The sequence below is a fragment of the Plectropomus leopardus genome, chromosome 5 (genome assembly GCF_026936395.1).
Source record: "Plectropomus leopardus strain MGB_pleo_1.0 chromosome 5, ASM2693639v1, whole genome shotgun sequence".
In the NCBI taxonomy this organism is placed as follows: Eukaryota; Metazoa; Chordata; class Actinopteri; order Perciformes; family Serranidae; genus Plectropomus; species Plectropomus leopardus.
The window spans coordinates 30,445,670-30,462,356 of NC_142180.1; the positions used below are offsets into that span (position 1 = coordinate 30,445,670).

Here is a 16,687-nt window from a genome sequence, read left to right on the forward strand (position 1 = left end):
TTCAAGCTGACAGTGAATAAGTCGTGTTTACGATGCAGCGGTAACTCTCTAACTTAATGAGTGATAGTGGCGATAGTGTGAGGAGGTGAGGCGGGATGTTTGTATTTGCAGAGCTTTTGCAAGCACCTGTGTGACTTGCACATATTAGTAATATATGCACTGGAGAGCTGTTTGTTTATTGCCTGCTCACAGTGGATGAATCCTCACGGTTAAAGGCGCCACGGTATCTGTTTAACTGTCTGCTGACGCTAACATCCAACTGTCAACTAAGCCCACTGCAAAAACATTGTCAGCTTCAGCCTGAGACGAGCCCAGTCCTTCAAAATAAAAGCACCATGGGTCCCGCTCTGATTTATTTAATTATAGCAATACGTTAAAAATTTCATTATAAAAGTATTTATTTAACTTCCTTATAACAATATTTTATGATATGTTATTATAACAATGGTGTGTCCAATTTTATCATTTGGCAGCAGTTACTTTATTTAACTTTATTTTAACTGCAGTTCATTCAATATTTATTTAGTTCAGTAGTTGGTTAGCATAGTTTAAAGGACATTTAAAAACATCATATATTTTGTGCATTGCGATGTAGCCTTAAATATCGGCCATAATGCTTAGCCCTAATACAGTATGCAGCTACCATGATATATACATATATGACATATACTGTGATATAAGATTTTGGCCACATCACCCACCCTCACTGGCCACTGACAGTGACAAGCTTCTAGAAAGACTTGATAGACAGGCCTAAAATTCAGGATTTGTATGTGGAAAGGATAACCTGAACGTTTCCTTTTGTCTCATCGTTAGAATCGGACAAAGCTGGGAGGGCGGGAGGATTTTGGAAGAGAAGAGGGAGGGCGACATTGCCGCTGGAAACAATGTCTTTCCTATTTTTAGTCAATAGATGAATGTTTAGTAGCACATGCATCCTGTCTGTACTTGTCCTCTGAGTGGAGAACAGAGGCTCGAACCAGTGTGTAACTCGGGCACATATTGTAATTTGCGTGTGTGTGTGCGCAGAAAGAGCGTAGCCCCTGGCCATGCTGCTCTGTGGGAGAGGAGGGTCAGAAAAGGGGTGTGAGGGGCTCATTCAGGGAGAGAGGGGGAGAAGGGAGAGGGGGAGGGGAGCAGTGCAGGCGCTGAAGAGATACAGCTGTTTCTCCAGTCTCAGCTGTTGCTCCTCTTCCATTCGATGCAGGCTCGGTTTCCCCTCTCTCTCTCTCTCTCAGACACACACACACAAACACACACACACACACACACACACACCCTAACTGGAAGAAGCACAGAGTGTTACATTGTTCTGCCTTGTGAGAAAGATGAAAGAATCAATCTTTCATAGCTGCGATCAGATGGGGAATAGTAAGTGCTCACCATATTAGTAAAAGAGACAGCCATGGCTAGATTAGGAAAAATCTGCCTCCCTGTTTTTAGCACATTTTTTTGTTGTTTCTCATTTTGGCTCTTCTTTTTGTTGCTTTTTCTGCCTCAGTTTCTTCATCTGCCAGGAAGTCTGATGGGTCTAGTTTCACTTTCCAAAAGGATTTAACAACCTTTTTTTTCTTTTTTTCTTTGTGTATCTCGCTTGTGTTTTCCCTCAACCTCCGTGTGTGTGGGTGCAGTGTTTTATTCCCTCATGTGACCTTTGACCCAGTGAACTCTCATGGCAAACAACTGTGTGTGTTTGTATGGGTGTAGTTCATGTCCCTCTTTGACCAGCTTTGGACAGGCAGCCCTTAAATAAAGCGTTTGGTTTTGTTTGCAGTTTTTCATTCATATTTAATTTTTTTAGTCATTAGTGCCGTAACTGAAATAAAGTTGGCTGAATGAATTGGTTGGAACATTAAACTTTTTGTAGAAGAAATAGTGGAATTTCTGTGAGGGCTCTCTCACCCCTGAAAGGCAGAAAAAGGTTTAATCCACCCTTGCACTTAGATTTGTCTTCAAATGTGTTTAAAGCCAAGTAAGATCTTTTTCACACAAGCTGCATTTACACTGCCTGTTCAAGGCGGGATTATCACGCCATTATGCTGCCTCGCTATTCTGTATATAATGGCCGATCATAAAACGAGGGGACAGAGTGGGCTTGCCTCTGAGGAGGAGGTAGTAACCGCCCTGAGGTCTGTGTGAGACATAAAGCTGGAAAAACGTGACCATGGTCAGCAGGAGTGTGATGTTTTGACGTTTGTACATGGAACCTTTCACAGGAGATTTAAATGGATTTAAAATAATAATACTGCATCTTGGCATCCCACAATCAAAACAGGCACAATGTGCGTGACATTAAACACAAACATTCGCCTCTAGCATGACATATCATGTGTGCGTCGGCAGTGCTTTCTAAACAATACCAAAAGCATAACATCTCAATCGCTGTCATTTCCCCTCTCTGCTATATGCGGCTGATCTTCTCCTCTGCTCGGAGGGTAAGGAGCTCCTGAATCTCACTGTTTTCCCAGTTTGCGTACATTATGGCTGCTTCTCTTCTTTTAATTAGCGGCTATGCTAACAGTTGCTTTTTAAATCTCCTGCAGTGGGTTGTAAACATAAATTTGTTGTCAAAACATCACACCCTTACCACCCATAGTCATGTCTTTATGGCTGTAATGGTGTGATATTCCCGACTAGAACAGGCAGTGTAAATGCGGCTAGTGTGCTAGTGTTAAAGGGCTTTAGGATGGACTAGAACAAAAAAGGGAAATCAGGGTTCCAGAAAAGAAAGAATAGAAAGGAAAGATAAAAAAACAATCCCAAAGGTGTGTGAGAGAGACCTGGATCAGGAGAGGAAGGACAGGGGGCCCACAGACTGTTTATGCATAGAGTCCAGACTTTGGTGATACACCGCTGGCTGTGGTGAACAGTTTGGATGCAGACCTGGTCCAGTCAACCTCACTGAAAGTGTTGAAAGTTGACACACTCATTCTTCCCCCTTTTTCCTTCTTTACTCAATCCTTCCCCAGCTTTTCCCTCTCGGCAGCAGTCCCTTTGTGTTTTAAGTTGTAATTGGTCGTGTTATCAGGCCCTGGAGACAGGGCAATGCCGTGTTAGAGGAAGTCATGCGTGTAGCTGTGTGTGTGTGTGTGTGTGTGTGTGTGTGTGTGTGAGTGAGAGAGAGAGCATGTGCTAAGCAGTACGGGAGGCCTGTTATCTCAGTCTTGCTCAGTTAAACTGGTTCAAAGTGGCTTGGGTTCTGGATTGAAACTAATCTCCAAACTAAATACTCAGAAGTTTAACTCAACAATATGAGCAGCACACGGTGATTTTCTCCGCCAGTGTTTTCTTCTCTTTGAGACCGCATATGCATACACATGATATAAGACTAACAACAGCTTGCCTGCAGCGTGTTTACTTTTAAAGACACCGCAGAGTCTGTGCTTCAGTGTTGGCTGGTGCTCTGCTCTTTTAGGCCGAGTATCAGAGCAGAGTAGGCCAACCTAAAAGAGGGCAAAATAACTTGTTGGAGGAGGATGAGCTCATTGTGATAGAGATGGTAGATTTTGCTGTTTTATCTGGGGGATGGATGACTTAAAAGATAGGATGAGAAGCACTCCCTCTGTTTTTCAGAGCTGCTCCCTGACTTTCTCTAATCTCATACTACCTCATAAAACAAACTCCTAAAGTTTTGTATCTCAGTCCAAGTTTGGCTGCTAGGATGACCTTGGAGGGGCCAACAAGTAAGCAATCCTTATGCAAAATGGCTACAACATGTACGCAACGTGTGTGGGAGTTTTTGTTGAAGCAACATTAAGACTGTGTGACCTTTTGGTTGACAGTAGCATCAAGCTTCTACAGCCGGAGGTTTAGTCTCTGTTATAGTCGGTTTCCTGTGCCTGGATGTACAGAGTTTTTCTGAAGAGAAAGACGGTGTTGTTGTCCCAAGACTGTAGGTTTTTGTGTGTGTGTTAGTGTTTGCTCTTGCATAATTGTATGGTTTGTCAGGTTGCAGCATGTCTTGTCTCTTTAGTCTGTATCTCACTCAAAAACCCTGAGGGCCCACCTGGAACTCAGTCCTCAGAAATGCTACTTACCTGTCTTTGTGGTATCATCAATGTGAAGGTGAAAGAGCTATACTTTGAGTGGCAGGCGGAGATGGAGCTGAGAGTGTGTTTTTCTAACACCATCTGTTTGCCAAAGTTTTATAGAGTGCTATGGCAGGGATGGCGTTTATTTGTAGGCCAGCCCGGAAGTTACATCGCCTGGGTTCCCATGACAAAAAGCCAACGGAGTTTTCGTTTGGATTATTGCGAACAAACTAACAAACTAACAAAACCCATCTTAAAAACATATTTTACAAAATCACAAATATGATTATGAGTAGGATGTAAATTAAGCTGTTTGTTTTGGGTGAAGAAGTGGAAAAGTTATGATTGATATATATGGTCACAATTTGATTCAAAATAAGGATCGACAGATTATCGGCCTGGCTGATAATGGGGGCTGATAATTGGCATTTTGCCAATTACCTGTATCGGCGTTTTATTTTAATTGTCACTGAAAAAAATAAATAAGTGTGTGTATTACACTCGACCAACACCAGGGAAAGCAGTCTGCAATACATGCAAAGAAAGTGTCAGCATGTGAGGAACTTTTCCTTTGTAAAACCTCAGGTAGGTCTGTATTTATTCGTATTTTTAGTTAAATTTTCACTGAACTCTATGAAAAAAGTTGCAGGGAACTTGCTGTTTATGATATCAAAAGTTTCCGTTTTGATTAAACATTTACTAAAGGCATTTAAACAAAGTTTTGTGTAGGAGTTTGTTATGTCCCAAATTCTAAATATTGATACAAAGATTTTCATTTTTATTGTAAATCAGTCATCTCGGGCAAATTTAAGCTATCCCTCCCAAAAAATGGCCAAACGAAAGGTGGACTTGGTGGAAACATGTTCTAATTTGTAGTCAATTTTTCAATAAATATTGAGTTTGGCCCGCAACTTTGTTCCAGTTTTTCATTTTAACTGGGTATTTGAGTTTGACACCCCTGCTCTAGGCTGTCTCAGTCCAAACACACTGCTGTAGATTGAGAAACATCTGGACTAATCTGCTGTGACTAAAACTTCAGATAATATTTTTATAGTGCTGACTCAAAGCAATGTGTCATCTGTTATCATCCTGGGCTGGACCAAAACATTTAGTGTGATTATTGTAAGAATGCTAGCTGAAGATAGGTAAGCTGTTTCAATAATCGAGACATACAGTCTGCTGATTTGTAAAGCAGTTGTGTAACCGATAGATATGGACATATTCACCAGTGGCACTGCAGATACCATTTAGCAGCAATTTAGATAACCTTTGCTCATTGAAAAAAAATGTAGTGTCAAGCAAAAATGTGATGTTGTTGATATAATATTCCAAGATATACAAAATAGAAAGTTATTGATAGATTGATATAATTAACATAAAACAATAATGCTCATCATACTGTTTACCAGTTGTCACAATAGCTTCAATGCTCAGATGGATGGATCTTCATAACTGTAATATTTTGAAAATCTCAATGGTCAGGTTAAAACAGATTTTCATACAGCAGAGTATGCACTTCATCCTGAGAGATGAGAAAGCTTACAGTATTTGTCCTGCCTGTGGAAAAATGCCTCTTACTGAGCCAATCAGCAGTCACCCCAGGATAAACATTGAAAGTGTGATTTGAGGTTAGTAAAACTAACCCATTTAAGTCGAAATCTGTTTTTATTTGGCAATAACACTATTTATCATGATGTAGTAAATGATCCAGAAATTCACCTGAAAAACAGCGTAAAGATAAATAACCAGATGGAAAATGTTTTTTGGCTAATCCGGGGAAATGAGTGCTTACAAGTAAATGTGCTGCGTCCAGTGTAATGTGAAATATTTAAAGGATCACTCCCTCAGTAGATAGCCGAGCAAAATTTGAAACAGAGTAAAACAGGGAGAGAGAGGTTGAGAGAGGGGGATGACGTGCAGCAAAGGGCCGCAGGTTGGAATCGAACCCAGGGCCGTGCGGCGAGGACATAGGCCTTTGTACATGGGGTGCCCCGCTCCACCAGGGGAGCTACTGGGTGCCCCATACTTAGCTTTTTCTTTATATTTTGGCCTTACATCCACATGCAAACTGGGTTTTAGGTCATTTTAAAAGAACATTTTGTAAAACTGTTGATGGACGACGTGTCCCCTCTTCCTCCTGCTATGCTAAGTTAAGCTTACACATAAATGTAGAATTACTCTTCCACTATATTGGTGAACAACAGTGTCAGAATGAGCTTTGGATGTCACTGCTGCGGGTGGCCTTCTCATAAGAGCGTGTCTCAGGCTTCTGATTGGCTAAAGTAAAATTTAGGGTCAAAGTTATCCTCATAACAATTAATCGAGTCGTAAAGAATTTAAATCAATCGATAGACTTTTCAGTGCTGTCAAAGTATATGCAGTATGTTTCTGGGACTTTTGATTGAGGAAAAACATGTTTGGTATTGTTTGAAATAAGCAAAGTTTTATTTTCAAATAGCAGAGAATCTGAAGTGGAACGACACAAACGGAAGAAAGAAATATGCCAGGGACAGCAGATATAATTGAACAAAGTCTAATTGGATAATCGTGGCCTCACTCATCTGTGGCATTGTTGGAGCGGAGTTTCATCAACTGATCAGTATGCTATACATGTTTTACGTCTGGCCCACTGTGCAGGAGCTTTACATTTGTCTTTTGCTTGCACACACACACTGAGTCTCTTGTCTTGTCCAAAGAAAGGTTTTGTGTATATATGTGGCGTATGGTGTCACTTTTTAGCCCTAAATTGATTTTTGATCGGTCTCCACGAGGAGGTTTCACTGTGGGTTTGACTTGTGCCAGTCCTCAGAGACTCATAGAGGAAGACATAGAGATCCTATCAGTTTCCTCTAAACATTACTGCGCTGACTGACTGCTCTGTTGCCCTGTATTGTTAGGCTTTCCTTGTTAATAGTCCGTGCAGGGAATGACCACAGACATCGGTGCCGCTGCCAGCTCCACACTTCCTCTGCTTCCTCTTTCTCTGTCTCTCTCTCCTTTCCCTTTTTTGCCACACTCATCTGTCACCACGCTCAGGTCGCCTAGTCCTTAGCAGTTGAACTTGGGCTGGGCCGCCTGCCCGCTCCCATTTGGGCCACAAATCAGGCTGAGGCCAGCACACACACAAAAGCAGACATACTCTCAAACTGTAGGCCGGTGCTCTATCCACACGTGACAGCCTGCTGCTCTGGGGCACTGCCACATGCCACTACTCACAAACTTGGCATCGTAGACTCTCTTTGGTTCAATTCATAGATAACTAGATACTATTTAAAAGACTGGTTGGGTTCTTGAATTGGCTCTCAGTATAAATATTTTTTTATTGTGTAATTCAGTTTGATTGCTGCTTCGAGCTATAGGCTGGGCTATCAAAGGTAGGCGTTATCTAGGTCTGTGAAAGTTGTACGTACCAAGTGTGTATGTGTCACTGGGAGATGTGCCAGGAGAAAAGACAGAAGCAGGGCCTGAACAGCCTGTCTGTATAGCCTGAGCTCTAATTATCAACCCAGAGAGCTGTAGGGATCGAGGGAGAAGGGAAGAAAGAGTGTGTGAGCGAGAGAGAGAGGGAAGTGTATCTAAAAAAAGCCTAATCACACCCCACGGTGCAAGCTGCTGCTACGACACCAATTTAGATCTAGTGGAATTTCACAAACAGGGTATACGGATCTAACTAAACTAGGGTTAGGTTTGTCTCTTTAACCCCATGAAACCTGATATTGGCTTGATTTTTTTCCCCCAAAACATGGGCAGTAAGCAATGAGCAACTTTAAAAAATTGACCCAACCAATTAGCAGGAAATTAATAAAAAGTTACAAGAAAATTACCCCAAATTATCCAAACAAGAAGAGAAATAAAAGTAAAAGAACAAAAACAGGAAATGACTTGAAATAATAAAAAGATTTATGAATAAAACTAATTTCTTTTTATTATTTTTAGTATTATTATTATTTCTTATATTTCTGTAGAAGTGGATGTTTCTGGCACAACTTCACCAGCTTCCAAGGTGAATGGAGAATGAAGAGAGTCTTCGAGATGTCAAAGAGCTCCAGCAACACTTGTAGCTTGAGAAACAACTTTATTTGACCGCCAAATACCTTAAAAATTTGCTAAAACTGAGAGAATCATTAGAAAAAAAAATAACTAAGGAAAAATATCTTAGAGTGGTCAAAGAGCTCAAACAAACAACTTTATTTGACCTACACGAATCGGGTCCCTGATGAAGGCCACAAACTGAAACGCGGTGATTCTCTCTTTTTAAGCTAATTTTTAAGGTATTTTTCTTGTCACCTTCTACAATTTTTTTGCAGTTTGCGAGACATTTCACGTGAAGTCGCCTGTTATCTTTTTTCCCATGTTTCTGAAAGAAATAGCAGACATTTTCTCAAGGTTTCAAAGGTTGAAATGCACAAGAAAACTGATGAGGATCCAGATTTCAAAGGGTTAACATGCATCGTCAGTGTTTATCCAGCTGAAAGACCTGCTGACAGAATTTAATTGACCGTGCAAATTTGTGTTATGTGTGTTGAGAACAGAAAATAAAGCTTTCATTATATATTTACATGGCGGTGTTTCACAAACATCTCACAAACATTGAACATGAAGTCATCCATTACACTTAGCAGCCTTTTGTGCACATCATGCACAAATATTGATAAAGGAAGTCACAGCCTGTTGAAAACAAATTGATGCTTGAATTGGGCTTGCACTCACTACATGAGTCTGGCTGGTGTAGCCAGTTTTTTTTTTTTCCTCAGCGGCAGTGTGAGACAGAGTGGATTAAAAAAAAAATAGATAAATCGATATTTAAAAATATTTGTTAGTTGCAGCCCTGTTGTTTGTACTGGACAACAGCATAACAAAACTTGATATGATCATGAATTGTATTTAAATTTAAATGAAATTTACTGTATTTCATAATTACTTGCACATATGCTCCTCATGAATTTACATGCCTTTTCTAACAGAAATAGACCGCATGTAGGATGTACAGTAGCCATACCAGAATAAGTTATCTAAGATAAAAGACACATTCTGTGACGCTGTGGTTAAGATGATGATGATGATGATGATGATGATGATGATGAAAGAGGAAAAGAGAGAGTCGGCCCAGTGGTAATTTTAGATCAGATATGTGGATTAGATTGTCATTTTAGATATAAAGAGCATTACTAGCAGCAGCGTCTTCTACACAAGGACCACAATAAAAGTAAGATGGTATGGACAAATGCAAGACAGTGTCACTGTAAAATATTTTGAGGTTCAAAACAAGATTATTGTCTCCACGTTTTCCTGGGCTTCATCTGATGCCTTTTAAGACCCACTGTATCCCCCTGAGAGCTCTGTTTACTCATAAGATCATACCTATTTCACAGACGGGCCTAAATATTCATGTGCTGATGGCTCAGTAGGTTAGATGGTAGAGCACAGCTGCTTCAGTGTCAGGGTGGTGAGAGTCTATGCAGTGTCATTGGGTTCTCTACATATTGATTTTCTTAAAAAAAAAAAAAGCTTTTACTGTGAAATGATATGGCACCATTAGATTGTTGTCTTCTTTTTCATCACGCTGCTGTAAGTCAGAAACATGCAGTCTTCTTGTCTGGAAGGATGAGTGTATGTGGAATGTAAGATATATCTTCTTACTTCCTGTTGTGTGTGTTTTCTGTGTTGAGCCACGGGGACACCAGAGTGTGGCGTAAGCTGTGTTGGCAAACCATGTGAGTCCTCAGAGTTATAAACCTGTTCTGTGTGTAAGAATTAAAATGACAAAACACCCTGTTCTAGGCAGGGCATTTAGAAAGCCTGGGGCAAAAACTGTTATTCAAAATTTGAGCAAATGGAGTTCATGGTTTGAATGTACAGATCTAAGTGTTTGCTTAATGTAGTTTCGGTCTTTTTTTGGTTTTTACTCTGCCCTACATACAGTAAAAAACACTTTCTCCCCTTTACTCCTACTTAGGAATGGGGATCGTTAATATTTTCGAGACTATCTATCGAGACTCCTTAACAAACCCAGTCTTTATCGATACCACTATCGATACGTTTTTATTTGGCGAAAAAGACGAGGCGACAATACGTTTTTAACAGAACTGGTTTTGCGTTTATTGCTTTTAATTTGATGGAATGTCCTAAATATTGGAGAAATTGTTTTGTTTGTGTTTAAAAATGTTTTTCATTGTCACACCTAAGTGTTGATTAATGTATACTGTCACTTTCAGTCATGTCTTAAGTGATTAGGAAATAAATTATTGTATTTCAATTTAAGCACTTAAAAAATGTTGGCATCCGTAGTTTTAATTATGTATTGTAAGATGATTACGCTCCAAATTTTTCACCCAAACAACTGTATTATTATTGTACTTTTCTTTTTCTTGATGTTACATTTGAAAACATCATTATGATCTTTTTTTTTTTACCTTTGCCTAATAGTCATTTTACTGACTCGACCTTGAACACATCACCGTGAGACTTAATACATCATTTATTTAGCTAACCAGCTTTTCTCCTGCTGATAACAACTCAGATTTTAACACTGGATTACTTTTTTTACTGACGGGACTTGCTACAAAGTTTGTGTGTGCTTACCACTGCTGCTTTGAGTGGACAGTGATGAAGACAATCGTATGCAGACCAGTGATTGGATTTAAATGACATGACTTGACTCGAGATGTAATATGACATTATTTGACCCACGGGACTCGATAGTTGTATTAAGAAGCCCAAATGTTAATGATTTTTGAGTTTTGAAAAAAGAGGAACAAGGTCCTCAATAGAACCAGGTTTTGATCCCCATCCCTACTCCTACTGGTCCAAACTATCATGCTGCCCCCCTCCACTTATTGACCTCCAGAAGGATCTGAACATCAGTGGCATGTTTAGGGATGATGTGAAGGGGCTGTTGGTCATGTTCCCTCGACAGCAACGCACACACACACCATCCACAGGCAGTGCCACCAACCTCTGCGTCAACAGCTAACCTGCTGAGTGAAAGCAGTGCATATCGAACTGCTGTGATATGCAGCCACATGCAGTGTCAGTGTGTGTATGTGAAGGTTATTAGAGAGGGTGTGTGATCAATCCAGCCCCTCTTAGTTCCAGATCAATAGTGTTCTCTCCAGGGAAAGGCTTGACTAGAGCCCGGGGAAATATAGGACCTCGATCCAGTCTCTGATGCCATAGCATTACTGCAGTACCACCGGCCAGCTCTGTGGTGATTAACAGGCTCTGCTAAAGTTGTAACCAGAGCTGGATATATGGCATTTCTCTTTGTTTCTTTAGAACAGGAGTGAAAGAGAAAGTAGACCCACATTTCTTATCTTAGATGCTAATTCTGTTTTGGATTCTTGTACATGCGAAATGATAAAGGGGGTCAGGTCCTAGGATTTCCATCAAATATTCTTAAGAAAACAACAGACATTCAGTTGTAAAAATTTAAAGTCAATTGTGGGGGAAAAAAAGCAGCAAGACCTGTCTGCCTGGCAAGTTCTCGCATGGGCCTGGGGTGCTGCACTGAATGGAAATTCTTCATTTAAACTAGGGATGGGTACTTGATTTGGGCATCAGTATTCGTTCAATGTAGGAAGCAATCGCCACCCAACCTCACACATTTTGCTGTTGTAAATATATATAGTTTTTTACTATTTAAAATGTATTATTCTGTATTATATTCATTGTACATCTGTGTGCAGTGTATTGCTTTGCTCACCCCGGTATTGACTTGCTGTTGCTGTAATTGTTTATCATGAGACTACTGCTGTGGGAGTGTGAGCTCCACATCGGGGAATAGTTGGTGAGAGTCTGCTCACGCGTGCACAGTAACAGGGCTAACTGTTAGCAACTTACAGCGACAGAAACGAGTCATTTTGGTGTCAGTGTAAGTTTGTTAAACAGTTCAGTGTAGAATTAGCTGCTGCTGTTGTGTTCGCTTGTGACAACGTGGCAGACCTCGAACTGATCGGGAGGATAGCGACTCTGGACTCTGTCCTTCAGCTCTGCATGTGCATGGCAGTGTTTGAAAGTTTGCAGATTATTCTTAACATTAATTTTATCGTTTCCATTTTTGGCCAATGTACTCTCCCATTTTAGTTGCTTAAAATGCCCATCCCTAGTTTAGTGTGGATATTATATAACCTGTATAAAAATAAGACTATAGAATAACATCGATTACAAACCATTCATTCGAACTCACTTTGGGAGACAGCGTGTTCTCAGTTTTTTACTCTAGCACCTTCCAAGGCGCAGAGATAGAAGTCTGCGGTCCTTTTAAATGAAGTTTTACGCTACAGGACATTATTTTATTTGTTTAACTTGTAATATGTAGGTATGTAGTTTTAAAAGCCATACATTTATTGAAATATTTCTAAACAAGTAGTTCTGTCTCTTTTTGCATTGGTTTGCCCTTTCATGAACACAACATTCAGAAATAGATAGTTGTAGTAGTAGTAGTAGTAGATAGCAGTAGTTTTGCTTGTTTTTTTAAGCAGGAATTAAGCATCATTTTAAAGCAATTTGGCAACAGTTCCTAAGTTGCCTACAGGTTCAGCCTTTTACAGTGTGTCTTTTTCATATGACAATGCGACCTAATACTACTTTAGTGCAAAGATAACTGCTTTTACTTTAAAGGCCTACAGCTCCTAACAGTGCGAATGACCTTATTGTGTCTGTGTACTAAAGTGAAGATGAAGAGTACACTGCTAAAAGGGCTGTCAGACTCCTCACTGCTCAGCTCAACACACTGACCTACTTTAGTTGACTTTGGTGCATCTGCGGCATGCTTTTCAAATGCATCAAGCTCTGCCGCTGCTAGGCAAAACAGAAAGCACGTGTCTGTACAGTGCATGCATTATAGAGACTGACAGAGAGGAGGTACTGTAAATTTAATCAGAAAGCACAGTGAAGCAAAAGTCCAACCGGATTCTTTTTCTGCCTTTTTTCAAAGTGTTTGCAGTGAAAAGGCCACAGCTCTCACCTGTACTTTGTTCCTAATATGAGGTCTGTGAGTCTTGCTGAGCACAAAAGGAGAAGGACATTTGTGGCGCTCTCACACTCAGTAGGAGCAGATTGAGAAGCAAGGCTCCTGGGGCTGTTAAGTGTCAAAGGCAGGCCTGCAGTGCTGCAGGCAGAGACTGGCAGAGCTGTTAGAGCTGTAGAAGTCACACAGCACTCTGTTAATGCTGAACGTTACACAAATCTCACATGTCTGATCCTTTATTTGCAGTCTCACAACTTGTGACCTTTCCCTGAACACACTCAATGTATAGCTCTGTAGAGAGACACACACACACACTTGGTCCCTCACTCACACACATTAAACACACTAAACATGCTAATCCTTTGTTAACGTGTGCCTGTGTGTGTTGGGGCTGAGATGGAGGTCTGAGTAAACGTGTACACATACAAAAGTAAATGAGATTAAGGCTCGGAGCAGTCTGGTGCTTTGGATGCCAGGTTCTTACAGTGTTTCCACGATATAGAGCCATCTGTAATCCTCTGCCACAGTTTTGTCATGGCTACCAAAGAATAATAAATTATGAACGTTGCATTACATCTTGCATGAAAAAGCTGTGCCAAAGGAAGAAAGCAGCTGCTGTCACAGATGTTTGGTCAAGAGAGGGCTAATGGGGAAGTTTCAGTGTGTCACCATTTCACTGGAATCTGTATTTGATATTGATAAAATATTTTTTTGATAATTTACTTCTCCATCCAGATATGTTCAGCTGCCTTTGTCACCTGTTGATAACCTTTACTGACAGTATTAGTGTGGGAGTAGAGTTAGGTCTGCAACTAACAATTATTTTCATAATCAAACCATCTGCTGATTGTTTTCTTGATTGCTCATGTAAAGCCGATCATGTTTTGTCGGACCAAAAGTCTAGAACCTTAAGAAATGTAATTAACACGGATAGAAAGACAAGAAATAAAAAGCAATATTCATATTTAAGGAGCTAGAGTTGTCAAATGTTTGACATTTCTGCTAGAAAAATGACAAGAATGACCTCACTTGACAACAAAGAAAAGCAGCAATTTCTCACAATTAAAAAGCTGGAATAAGAAAATTTTGTTTTTTTTGCTTGAAAATCACTTCGGCAATTAGTCAGTTATCAGAATTGTTCTTGATAAATGTTTTTGTCAATTGACTAATTGATTGACTATTTGTTTACTTTAAGTGTTGTTTCATCCACTGCCACAAACATATTCATTTATGCAGTTCATTCTCTCTGATTTATTAACCTTCTGGAAATTATAGTTAGTGTTCATTATTCCACAGTCTTTAAAGGGATAGTTGGGCTTTTTTGAATTAGGGTTGTATGGGGTATGTACAATAGTCAGTGAATCACTTACAGTGTCTGATGGTTGGTGCAGGCAGGAGTGTGGACATGGAAGCTAAGCAATGTATTGTAGATGGTGGCAGCAAAAATGCATATTTGAACCAACTAAAAAAACAAAGATAAATGACCTACCTATAAAAAATCAATTTTGGGTTGAGTGTACACTATATTGAGAATACTTTCATTGTTTTACCATGCTGCAGACAGCCTGTTCAGATGGAGACCCTGTTAATGGCTTCAGTTCCCCATCTATGCTCTCCTCAAAGCCACAAGACTCCATTGACAAGAACAGTAATTTTGTGTTGCTGAACAAGGGCGCTGCTACTCTACATTTTGGAAGTCACTGTCTGATGACAAAGAAGTGAAAATGCTCTAAATATAGCAAACACTTAAACTGATAATATTTTTTTTTTGTCTGCTCCACAGCAGCACATAGTCAAGGTTCCTGTGGATCCTTAAAAAGTCTTAAAAGGCATTGAAATTTAACTAAAATAAGGCCTTAATTGGTATTAAACTGTCTTAAATTAACCTTTCAAAAGTCTTAAAAATGTGAAGACATGGGAAGTTGGACTCCTTTTCTTTTTTTCTGACATTGCATAGTACAATTTCCAAATAATTGTTAAATCTTGTAATAATTCACCATATCCCTCTTCTTAAACTCTCAGTGAGGGGAATTAAAGCGGTGGAATCCCACATACAAAGTAAGAAACACAAGATCAGTAATAAAACTCACCAATAAATGCATGGTATTTCCCATTTCTAACTAGATCTAACTTTTTCACTAGATCCGAAATGTAATGTTCTATGTTACATAAAGTTAATTATTCTTAACTTGATGTAAAAATTTTCATTGTTCATGTTTTTTTTTTCTTCCAGTTTTGGTTTTTGTACAAGTGGTCTTACATTTCAGCCTAATTGGCATTAAAAAAAAGTCTTAGAAAGTATAAAATTGAATTAGCCATAAGCTGTAGGAACCCTGATAGCGTCACTTCAGTGTCAGTGCCTGTTTCTCCAAACTGTGGGGGTGTGCCAACTAACATCTACTGTATGTAATACACCGTCTATGGATAAGTACCTCATGCAATCCCATTCAAAAGAGCTATCTGAAGTATCCGTTTAAATTTGGATGTTTCTGCTGTAAAATGAGGTCGAGGTGAAAAGGAAAAGGACAGGAGACGGGCACCATAAGGAGGACGGAGGACAAATAGAGTTGGTGGAGACCTGTTTTCAGGGCCACTGGAGACAGGAATGTAAAGGGTCAGTGCAGGATGTGGAATGTGTTGTCACATGCACAAATACGCCGGCATGTGCATGACGACACACAAAAACACTCGCTGATACTCATTGTGCCCTTCAGTAACGAGGCCTGTTAGGTTGCCAGCGTCTTTTGTGTTTGAACCGCGGGATGTATGCGAATGTCAAAAAGCAGTCTGACAACACGAAACAGAGGGAGGGAGAGGCGCCCGATTCAGAGAGGTCTGATTCAACAGCACCTGCTATGCAGTGTAATGAGTCACATTTAGCTGAAGAGCGACACATCCTCTGCTCCAACATGAATCACTCCACTTTCTGTCACTCTTCCTCTGTTATTCTCAGCTTCCTCCTCTAATCCCTGTCATGTCCCCCTGAAGTCTTATCCCGCTGATGCCGAAACACTGTCAGCCCATCCGAACACACACACACCTACACCTTATCAGCACTCATGTTGTTCCTTCAGCCGGGCATATTAACATTCCCCCGAGGTGAACCTTGATAAGCGAAACATGAGGATTCAACCACGTGGAATTATGTCACCAAACACAACACATTTCGGCTCGGCTCGCTGTCAGGAGGATGTTGCCAAGAGCTGAAAGTAGGGGACTCTTACATCAGGAGCCTGCAAGGATTGGTGACTCAGAAGGAGGGGGTGTAGTCTCTCTCTCTGTGTTTTTGAAGTAGCATAGCTGGAGGTGTGGGCGTCGGAAGGAGCTGTAAAGTTAAAGAGATGTAAGCAGGTCCAGGATGGATCATGACTGACAAGGCAGCTCAGACAGCGAGCAAACTGACAGCAGACGAGCAGAAACAGGCTGCTGCCAGGGGGATGTTTTCACTGCTCAGGGTATAGACAGATCAACTCTTTAAGTGACGGTGACACACAGAGTTTAGATGTGAGCTCATTGTGTGCAAAGAGATGTTATTTCAGTATCCCCAGCACAAAAACATGGGCTGTAATCCAGCTGCGGGATGGTGTTTACTTGGTCAGATGTGATCTTTAAAAGAATGTATAGGCTTAGGTCAGCAAAGGTTTAAAGTTTACTCTGGTGAGTGGAAATCTTAATCCACTGTTTGTTC

The 16,687-nt window shown here is 40.3% G+C and overlaps 1 protein-coding gene across 2 annotated transcripts in view; it reads left to right on the top strand.

Moving 5' to 3' along the window:
* ralgps2 (Ral GEF with PH domain and SH3 binding motif 2) overlaps positions 1-16,687 on the top strand; it is a 104,798-nt gene that overhangs the window by 11,060 nt on the left and 77,051 nt on the right. The window lies entirely within an intron of this gene.